The following is an 11,638-nucleotide window of genomic DNA, read 5'->3' as shown; positions in this document are numbered from 1 at the left end:
ATTGTAGCATATCAGTCTGTGTCTCTCTTTATTGCTTTTGGCCAATGGCCATTGCAAAAATCAAAATAGTATTACAATACACATAAAGTTTCCATAAAAACAGTATACAACAGATTGTACCAAATAGCAAAAGTTTAACAATGACAGTTGTGGGTAACTTGGAAAACATGAATATATTAAGATTCACGGTTGGACCCTTTTAGATCAAATTATCCCCATTACAGGAAACAGCAATCTCTACTATTGTATTTCTCCCTAGTCTTTTTAGCAGCAAGAGCAAACAACGCTACATGCCAGGTCACATATTTATCTGTGTCCATAAGAAGGTAAAATACTTTTTCTTGAGAGTTCGAAAATATTTTGTTATTGATTAAAGGTAAAATAAAACGCTCCCTAGGATCTTTATACAAAGGGCAACAGTTTAAGTAATGTACCAAATCCTCTGAATGGGGGCAGCCAACGATACATCTTCGTTCATTTTTTGGAACTTTTTAAAGCTTCCCATCTCTTTCAGCTGAATCAAACATGTTAAGCCTCTGTTCTGTGAAGGCTCGACACAATTGGGTGAAAGTGAGGTTGTCGAAATAATCCGGGTGAACACAGAATTGTCTGAGGCTATAATATAATAATAATAAATATAATAATAATAAAACTTTTATTTATATACTGCCTTTCCTTCCAATCAAAGCGGTGTACATCATTAAAACTCTATGATCCAAGTCATAGTACAATATATCGAACAATTCATACAATTCCAAAAATACAATCAAAATTTTTAAAAACATATATAACAACAGTCGGGCGTTAGGTAAAAACTTCATCCATTAGGGACAAAATTCTACAAATTGGGAGGGTATGCTATCCAGAAGAGATAGGTTTTTAATACCTTCTTAAAGGTCACCAATGTCGAACTAAGTCAAATCTCTTCCAGAAGCACGTTCCAATGGGTTGGAGCTATTGCAGAATAGGCTCTTTGGTATGTTGCTTCCAATCTTACTTTTGGCCATTCGAGGACATATTTCCCTGTTGTTCTGAGGGTGCAGGGCAGATTATGTAGGGAGAGATGCTCCCTCAAGTAACTCGGGCCTAAGCCATATAGGGTTTTATAGGTGATGACCAACACTTTGTATTGCGCCCGGAAGCTAATTGGCAGCCAGTGTAAAGATTTTAATACAGGTGTTATATGGTCGGTTCTAGAAGTTCCCGCGACCAATCTGGCTGCAGCATTTTGAACTAGTTGAAGCTTCCAAACTTGGTACAAAGGTAGCCCCATGTAGAGTCCATTGCAGAAATCCAAGCGAGAGGTTACCAGTGCATGTACTGTCGTTTCAAGGTCCTTTCGGTCCAGACAGGGACGCAGTTGGCATATCAGCCGAAGCTGGTACCAAGCACTCCTGGCCATCACATCTACTTGAGATGATAACTGTAAAGATGAGTCCAGGAGTACTCCCAAACTGCAAACTTTGTCCTTTAGGGGGAGAGTAACCCTGTCCAGGACTGGGTGGCAAATTTCCCTGTCTAGGCTTGGGGCACCTATCACGAGTACCTCTGTTTTCTCCGGATTCAACTTGAAGGGGCACATAGGGATTCGTGGACAGTATGTAAATCTGCAAGGGTAGTAACGTCTAATATTGTATTATTTATTTTTACCTTCCTTGCAGTATAATCTAACCCTGCCAGTTCGCTCATTGGAAGCCCATACTTAGTAATTAATTGGGTGCCCCATGAACCCAATTATTAACAGGTAGTCCATTGTTAAGTTCCAAAAGACATTTTTTGGTAATCTAGAGGGTGGCATCTCTTGGATCTTAAACCAATAACACAAGATCCTTTTGTCTATTTGGCTTTCTAAAGTTGGAACAGAGGTTTCAAGACGAATCATAGCAGTTAGAGTGTCCCTAGGAAGTACTAGTAATGCCCTTAAAAAATAATTCTGAAGCACTTCCATACCTGGGACCTTAGGTATGCCCAAGATCTCTGCCCCATAAAGGATTTGTGCCACAGTTTTCACTTGAAAGACCATGAGAGCAGGGTTTACTAAATTGCCTCCCTTATTAACAGCAAAGCTCAAGGTTGCTTTAGCTTGGATTTTAATGTTTGCCATATGTTGTTTCCAGGAGGCTGATTCAGAAAAGAAAATTCACAGATATTTAAAGGATTTGACTTGTTTATTATATGTTCATCTAAATGCCAAGAGTGTACTTTGGGGCTATTGTGGCATATTGTGCATTGATTACACAGCTTTGAATGTTTGTGCATGACAATTGTGCATCAATGTGATGTGCATTGTCACAGTACTGTAACTGGGGTATGCATAAATTTATGCTAGTTTTTTCAATGCAGGATCTTAACCTTAATTTTTTTAAAAAAGGAACAGCCACTGAGAGAGTAAGTGGAACTCCTCGGTGATAAGACATAATGGAATGATTCCTGATGTGAGGTTTAAATTCACCAAGAGAGAGAAAGGCATCCAATTATGAAACACTGTTGTGGTAGATAGAGTTTATTATTGGTCAGATTGAGGAGTAATTTGCTGCTTATTTTTAAGGTGCATCTGTTCAGTTCTTCGTAAGGCAGTCTTAATAGAAGCAATTCTTGCATGGCTGACTACAACTCACCACTCTTTCAGAGCTGTTACAAGAGTAGAGCTGCCCTGCTAGGACAGCTTTGGGTGCATCACACTGACTGTCTCTATTTTTAACCCTTCACCCAGTAATGTTCCTTTATGGACATGAAGGACCCATGTTTTTCTTGAGATCAGTTACCTTTGCATCAGCAGTTACCAGCTGGCGAACAGGCTGAGTACAGAAATAGAGTGTCAATGCTGGGTGTCTCTTGTCCTCCATGTATGGCAATGAAATTTATTTTCCATCCTGCCCTTGTTAAATGTTCCACTTGACCCAGATAATCCAACCCAAAGCTCTTCTACCTAAAGACACAGCAATCACAGACTGACAGCTATGCAACCCAGAATGACTTTCACAGGGAAGGATTCCTTACAATATGAAGTCAACGCTGCCCCCCCCCTCTCTCTCTCTCACACACACACACACACACACAGATTCAATAATCAGCAAGAAATCCTTCAAACATCAAGGATCTAACAAGATTAAATTTCTCTCAAAACTGTATGCCTCCCACTCCATCGTCTATTCATAAATGGCTGTTTTAACATAGTTCAATATTGATAGGCACTTTTGAACTCCAGGCATGTTTCCTGTACTTTTATGAATGCTATTGCTGTTTAGTTAATTAAATCATTTCCATTCACAGTAGCATCAGAGGGAAGATACCTTCCCTATTTTGGTATGTATGTATGTATGTATGTATGTATGTATTCATTCATTCATTCATTCATTCATTCATTTTTGTATCCCACCCTTCCTCCAAGAATCTTAGAGCGATATACATGGTGGTCCCTGTGCCCCATGTTGAGCCCGGAATAACCATGAGAAGTAGTTTATTCTGAGAAATAACAACTGTCCTGAGGTCAGCCAATGAGCTGAATCATGACTAAGTGGGAATTTGAACCCGGATGTCTTCAGACATAGCCTAATAATTGAATGGTACTACTATACTGCATGGTAGAGCAAAACATGTATTCAGGTAACAGAATACTTTCATGTCTCTGTGCAAGGAGCTGGCCCAGTCTGCCTTATAAGATGGGCATCTAAAGGAGAATCTGCACAACCATCTCATCCAGACTAGCATCCATGTATTAACACTGAAGTTGCATTGCCTGTGTTGAACAGATTAATCAGTATATGTTCACACAAAGCTTGGAATTGACTGAGTTGTCTGTAATTAGTTACTTTGGGGGTCAATGAGAAGCAGCCAGATGGCTTCTGCAACAGATATTATTGCATGCTAGAAGCCACACTGCAGAATTAAAGCAATTTGACACCACTTTAACTGCCATGACACATCCTACAGAATTTGTAGCTTGGTGAAGTATTCGACCTGATCTGTCAGAGAGCTCTGGTGCCTCACCAAAAAACAAATTGCAGGTTTCTGGAGCATCGCAGAAGTTAAGGTGGGATCAAACTGCTTTGTTTCTGCAGTGTGGCTACGCCCTGGGTTAATCCTGAGAGGGTTCCTCAGCATAGGCTGAAGTAGCAACATGTTAGCACAAGTCAGACTATTCCTGCAGTCAGTTTATCAAACACAGTGAGGTAATCATGGGAAAGCATCACCACAGTAGCCTGGTATTGCCTGGAAGTCCTCATAGGTAACAAGGAATTTCATGCAGGCAAGTGAGCAGGCCAGAGAAGGAGGAGCTGGTTTCCCTCTGTCCCTTCTCTGCCAACCAGTCTGCTTGGTAGAAAGCAGAATTGACTCTCCTGCTAAGATGATAATACACTGTGTTTCCATAGTGGCTGCAAATAATAATAATAATAATAATAATAATAATAATAATAATAATAATTTATTTATATCCTGCCTCTCTGTTTTCTCTTCTCTGAGATTGGCATGGAAATAAAAGATATCAGATTATTGGAAGACCAGCAAATAAATAAATCAGACTAGTAATACCCGTGGACATATTTACCAGGCTGCTTTGCATGTGTTGTGTTTGCTGTTTGTTGTTGTTGTTAGTATTGTTGTCTGCCTTCACATCATTTCTGACTTATGGCAAACCTAAGGCGAACCTATCAGGGTTTTCTTCATAAGATTTGTTCAGAGAGGGTTTGCCTTTTCCATCCTCTGAGGCTGAGAGAGTGCAACTTACCCACGGTTACCCAGTGGATTTCCATGGATGAGCAAGGATTTGAAACCTTTTGATCCAACTCCCAAACTACCACACCATATATTTGCTATGAAATAGCTAAATATTGTCTGACATTGACAGTGGGCTGTCAAACTGAAGGTTCTCCTGAATGTGATGATAAGAATGCACATAAATCCTGATGTATGACTTTTGAAATGATACTTATTTATGGGCTTCATTTTTTAGTTCAGTGACATCAACCTCCTTATTTCAACCTTTACAGGTGTGAACCCTTCTAGAAAGTATTTGTGTATCAGTACTAGCATAAAGGTTGGCACACAGTGATTTGTGCTCCTTATCAAGTAAGACTTTTGGACACAAGTTCAATGGCAGGATGAAAATGGGATTGCAAACTAAAAGCAAAATATAGGTTGAGTCTCCCTTATCTGGAATTTTGAAATCCAAAATACTCCAAAATTCAACACTATCCAGATGGGTGGCTGAGACAGTGATTCCTTTGCTTTCTAATGGTTTGGTGTTACACAATCTTTGTTTCATGCACAAACTTATTAAAAATATTGTGCATAAAATTATACAATAAATAAATAAAATTACCTTCAGGCTATGTGTATAAGGTGTATATGAAACATAAATGAATGTCATGTTTAGACTTGGGCCACATCTTCAAGCTATTTCATTATGTATATACAAATATTCAAAAATATGGAAAAACTCCAACATCCCAAACACTTCTGGTCTCAAGCATTTCGTATAACAGAGACTCAACTTGTACAGTAAAGTGGTGACGGTCTCTTGGGACTCTGTCTCCGTCTAGTGGTTAGAAAAAGGAAGCTCTGTGGAACTATTTCCAAGTTGTACAGAATCAGAGTACAGAGCAAGAGTTGCAGTCACTCCCTTTGGAGTAGGTGATTCTACCTATGGAGCAGGGAGACCAGTGCTGAGTTGTTGGAAGACAACACTGTCTGTAACCTGTGGTCTACTCTGTGTATCCTAAGCAAACATACTACCCTCAGGTATGATAAAAGGATTTATCCCATTGCCTGTGGGGGAAAATGATTTAAACTAAATGTTGTTTGTTGTTGTGTGGCTTCAAGTCTTGGAGAAATGTTATTTTACGTGGGTAGGGAGGAATAACAAGGCAAATAATTTTTTAGAATGGCATCTGTCCATTTTTGCCACCTCTCAGCCTTCCCAAATGTCTACTTCGCTGCTCATATTTAGATAGAAAATGACATGTAGCAGCCAGTTTGACAGATGTCTCTTGGCTGCATGGATGAGCGCCTGCCAGTCTGTTGTGCTCTAACTTCCTTTGAACTTGCTATCTTTTCCTTCCTTCTTGTAATTCAAACCCAGAGAGTAATAGCCCTATTTGTTTGTGTATTCTCAGGGAGACTATGTGGTTTAGTTGCCCAGGCAATACTGCTGTGCAAACAATATCTTTATATGCTGACATACAAGGGTATGAAAATCTATACATTCTGTAACTGGAGCCTTTTCATACAACACAGTTATAGCACTATTGCCTTGTCTATAATTCCTTCCTATGGCATCCTGGGATTAGAAATAGAGGGAGGGGCCTTTTGAATCCTTAGCCAGAGACTTCTGGTTCCTGTGACCAAACTACAAACCCCGAGAGGGTTCCACAGGATCATGCCATGGCCATTAAAGTGGAATCCATAGTGCTACAATTGAATAGTGTGGAAGGGCTTCAGTTACTGAAGAGAGCAGGAAACAGATTTGTCATCCTCCCGATTGTTTCCTGATACAATTATGGCTCCTTTAGTACTTTCCTGAGAAGACAGATCCATCAACCCTGCCATCCTTGTAGTGAAGCTGAGTTTACAACTCTTACTAGCTGAGAGAGCAGTGGCCTAGTGTAAGAAGCTCAACTACCACCAACACATCCTCATCCTCATCTCCTTGAAGATCAGATCCTTTGTCTTGGTTGCTATGCATCACATAAAATTAGAATCTTAGAACTAGGAGTCATGAGGACCAGTCTAACCTCTTGCCATGAAGGAATCCATTGCTAAATCATGCCTGGAAAATGCCCATTGAATCTCTCTTTAAAGACCTCCAAAGATGGAGAGTCAACCAGCCTCTGAAGCAGTTCACTCCACTGCTGAGCAGCTTTTATAGGGGTCATGAATGCGTCAGCACCTCAAAAGTTTTCTAGAAGCTTCTAAGGAGCAGATCTGTAGGTGCAGACTCATATGTGTGAATGCCACAAACGACTACTCAAAGAACATAAATTACAGATAAGCAACCTGTTCCATCTTTCCTCTTCTCCAGAGTAGGTTATTCATATCTCAGCCCAAACCTGATGAAAAATTTCACTGGCTTCTTGATTTTGAAAACACTTTTACCTCTGCTAATATATTGAAGTATTTCAATATTATATTCTGGTAAAAGTATTTCAATATTTTTAAAAGTATAGCTTTTTGTTTGATATAGAAGTCAAGTGTACAGTGTCTTGTGTTAAGTCTACATAAGTGCATTTTCTCACTTAGTGAAAATTACATACTTTAAAATGAACATTTCAAATACATCATGATGGAGGGGTATATCCCATGCTTTTTTCTTGTAGTTATCTTGTAAACATATAACAGGTTGTAGTTATAGGAGGGGAAATGAGGGCATTCCCCCCACACCCATTACATTTTCCTTCAGTCTCCAATTTTTAGCACTGCATAACTAAAACCCTCAGTTGAGTTTTCAAAAGTACACTTTAGACATCCAGAAAAAAGCAGAGTGAAAGCAAAGCAAACAGAAGAGTTCTAGGTATCTCATTCTCTGAAGTGCTGGAAATTTGGGGACTGAAGGAAAATACCATATTTTCCGGCATATAAGACAACTGGGCATATAAGGCGACCACCAACTTTTCCAGTTAAAATAAAGAGTTTGGGATATACTCACCATATAAGACTACCCCTCTTCCAACGCACACCAAATAAAAATTAAAAAACATCAGATTTGATTTCAATATGGTAATTTTAATTCAAATGCTTATGACATGCAGGTACTTAGCAGGAAACCTTGTTGTATACAAAGCCTGCTTGGATTGGTCACTTCTCCCTGCCTGCCCAGCCCTCCCTGTCTCCAAGACTGTCAGAGCAGTAGCTAATTTCATATGATCATCGCATATGGTGGGGATGCTGCCGTTTTTGAGCTCCCCCCACCATATGCGGCGACTGCAGATTCTCCAGTCCGGCTCGGAAGTTTCAACACCTGCCCTATAAGACAACACCCGGCGTATACGACGACCCCCGACTTTTGAGAAGATTTTCTTGGGTTAAAAAGTAGTCTTATACACCAGAAAATACAGTACCATGGGGGTCAAAATTCTTATTTGAGTGGCAAAGCTCCCATTTTCAACTCCCTCATCCCCTAGCTAGCAGAATAGACCTCCATCACTTAGAGGCTTTTGGCCCAATTTGGGGGAGGAAAGCAAGATGCTTTTGTTGTTGTTAGCTGCCTTTGAGTCGGTTCCAACTCATGGTAACCCTGTGGATGAGACATCTCCAAGAATCCCTATCCTACACTGCCCTGCTCAGATCCTGCAAGGCCTTGCCTGCAACTCCCCTGATTGAGTCTATTCATCTGGTCTTCCTCTCTTTCTTCTATCTTTCCTAGCATTATTGTTTTTTCTAGTGATCCATGCCTTCTCATTATGTGGCCAAAATACAATAGTCTCAACTTGATCATCTTTGCTTCCAAAGAGAGCCCTGGTCTGATCTGTTCAAGAATCCGTTTGTCTTCTTGGCTGTCCATGGTATCCTAAGTACTCTTCTCCAGCACATTTCAAATGAGTTGATTTTCTACTACTGCTAATAAAATAAATAAATATATTACCAAACAGTTGCAATTTCATAAGTCTAGCTTATGCACTGTTGCTCAATGGGATGTCAGCCTTTGTTTTTATGTTTCCACTATCTAGATTTTTTTATTCTGATTTTTAGATCTTATACTTTATTTTCAACATTTTTTCTGAATCCTTTTGAAAGCATTCCTGTTGAAAGGCAATATACAACAGCATATAACCACTACAGATAAGTAAGGATCAAGGAATGTCTATGGCCTTTAGGAAGGAAGTTTAATGCACAGTGGCTGCTAACTTTGCAGCACCTTCTCACTCTATGCAGAGATGGTTTCTTCTTGTGAGTTGCCACACAGTCCTACATATTCACTACACAATTGCAACCATTCAAAAAGTAGTAGAAACAGGTATGTGCGAGCAGGGTTCAAGACTACTTGTGGCATCCTGTAGCCTAAATTCTACTGTTAGTAGCAACAAGAATTGAGCCACTGAATTAGTTGGATTTACTTATGTGTTACCAGCATGGCATAGTTGTTTGAGTGTTGTACTATGACACTGGAGACCAGAATTCAAGTCCCTATTTGGCCATGAAACCCACCTGGTGGCCTTGAAGAAGTCACATGCTCTCAGCCTCTGAGGAAAGCAATGGCAAACATCCTTTGAACAAATATCGCCAAGAAAACCCCATGCTAGGTTCACCTTAGAGTTGCCATAAGTAATAAAGGACTTGAACGCACACAAGAGCAACAGCAACATGTATTGACTTTTCATTCAGTAACTGATTAATATGGGTCTGTCTTGTTTGAACTAACCAACAGGACTGCAGCTTGTGTCTGAAAGCTATGAATTGTTTTCCACAAACATTTGAGTGAAATTAATAATAATAATAATAATAATAATAAGGATTTATTTATAGCCCGCCCAATCACAAGGAATCAGGGCGGGTTACAACAATAAAGAAAGTACAAAGCAAATAAACAATAACAATAAAATAACAAAGCAATTCACAATAGCAATAAATAGCAAAAATACATAGCAATTTACAACAGCAATAAAATTAACAAAGCAAATTACATAGCAATAAACTAAGAAAACAAGTAAAATAGAAAATAATCCCCATTCTCAACCCCCATCCCAATCCTGAAAACAATATAAGTGATACATAATCTTAAAACATTACAATCAAGGACAATGACAGGGGGACAGCTGGGCTCCTGTGCCTCCAGAGTCTCTCTGCTGGTCCCTTGTGTTTCTGGGAGAGGCAGGTGATGGTTCTTGGGGTGGCAAGGCAGCTTTTTAAATTGCTGCTTGTCTTCCACACCCTCAGCAGCTGGGCTCCTGTGCCTCCAAATTAAGTCGATCATCCTCTGACTTCACAGAGCTGTATGAATTATGAGGAACAGCAGATTTGCCCCCCTTTCGTTTTTGAGTCCAAAAAGGGGTTAACAGGTGTGAGCTACTGCTTAGCCACTTGGGGGCAGTGTTTGCATAGCTAATTGTGGATTGCTAGGGGGATGTTTTCTACTGAATTTTAGCAGAAGTCAGGTGTAGCTTAAATACCCTGAAGGCATCAGAAACTAAGCATGGTCAGCCCTGATTGGTACATGGATGGCCAACCAATACCAATTGATGTAACCTATATTTCCGAGGATGGATCTGGCAGACTCTGAGTATTCCTTGTCTAAGAAAACCCTATGAAATTTATGGAATTGTCATAAGTCAACAGGTAATGTGAAGGAACACACAGACATAGACGGGTGTAGCTTTAAGTCACAAGAAGCATCCAAATGAGCACCTTCAGAAAGGATACACCCTTTTATGCAAATTTCTCCACCCTGAATCCCTGTACAATCACCTGGCCTCATTCATGGATGTTCCAGATGTTGTCATCTTTAGTATACAGGCTGCCCATGTTTTCCCCATTATTGCTTCCACCTTTTTCTTTTCTTACAAAAGAAAAAAGGTTAAGAGAGAAAAGATAGACTAGTTGAATAATGCTTTGTCATTATGAACAGTAGTAGCGCTCATGTTCCTAGGTGAAAGACACTGTAGAATTCTTACACCTTTCTGCCATCAGTGGAATTTCGTTCATTAAAAAAAAGGAAAAGGCAATACTGGAGAAACAGAAGATACAGTCTGGACATCTTGTTAAAAAAACCATGAATAAGGCAAGATGATTGCTAAGATCTCATATAAAAATTGCCCTCAGCAAACCTATTTGGTGGTCCTAAGAAAACATGAAATGAGCAAGCGGGAGGGGAATGCCCTACATGTATTGCTAAAGTGTATGCATGGCATCCTCAGGCAAAGAGGCAATCATAAAAACCTGTAATCTATTACACCAAACTCAGGGAGGGGTGCAAAGGGATCATATTATCTCCAATAATAGTTTGAGAAGTGTTCTTACGTATAAGAATTATCTCCCAAACCCTTAAAGCTCAGGAGCATATTTTGTTCCGTAACAAATCAGCAAAACACAGTGTTAATTTAACGGAGATTCATTCTGACCTGTACTTTGTCACTAGGGGTCACTGAGACATTGACCAAAAAATCTAGAGATGGATACTAAACTAACAGCAATGTATGTTTATTTTAAGGTATCTTTGCCCTACTCTTCATTAGAAGAAGCCCTCAGAACAGCTTTCAATTTAGTAATAACTAATAGATTTCATGTCCACAGACTCAGTATCGAATACAAAACAGAAAAGAAAATAAGGATTGGGTGGGAAGAAAAGTCAATTCTACACTGTTTCTTAAAATTACAAAGTTCTTGTGATGATGAACATTACTGTAGGCAGTTGAAGAAGAAGAAGACTGAACCAGTAGACATGCTTTTTCAGCAGAGTTAATGTCTTTTTCATATATTGGGATTCAATGTTGTGGTGCTGGTGGTAATGCTGATGGTGGTGTGCCTTCATCAGGTCTGGCTTATGGCGACCCTACAGTGAACCTATCACAGGGTTTTCTTGGCAAGTTTCTTCAGAGGGGCTTTGCCATTGCCGTCCTCTGAGGCTGAGAGAATGTGACTTGCCCAGGGTCACCCAGTGTGTTTCATGGCTCATCAGGGATTCGAACCCTGTTCTCCAGAGTCA

The 11,638-nt window shown here is 39.8% G+C and overlaps 1 long non-coding RNA gene across 2 annotated transcripts in view; it reads left to right on the top strand.

Moving 5' to 3' along the window:
- The first annotated feature begins 5,636 nt into the window (after window positions 1-5,636).
- Window positions 5,637-11,638, top strand: part of LOC149322102 (uncharacterized) — a 64,744-nt gene continuing 58,742 nt past the window's right edge. For both annotated transcript variants that reach the window (XR_016282092.1, XR_016282091.1), the window contains exon 1: window positions 5,637-5,742. This is a non-coding gene — a long non-coding RNA (uncharacterized LOC149322102). The remainder of the gene's footprint in view (window positions 5,743-11,638) is intronic.

This window comes from Sceloporus occidentalis, unplaced genomic scaffold (genome assembly GCF_023333645.1).
Source record: "Sceloporus occidentalis isolate IW3139 unplaced genomic scaffold, rSceOcc1.0.p SCAF_1, whole genome shotgun sequence".
In the NCBI taxonomy this organism is placed as follows: domain Eukaryota; kingdom Metazoa; phylum Chordata; class Lepidosauria; order Squamata; family Phrynosomatidae; genus Sceloporus; species Sceloporus occidentalis.
This window is presented reverse-complemented; position numbering and strand designations above follow the sequence as displayed.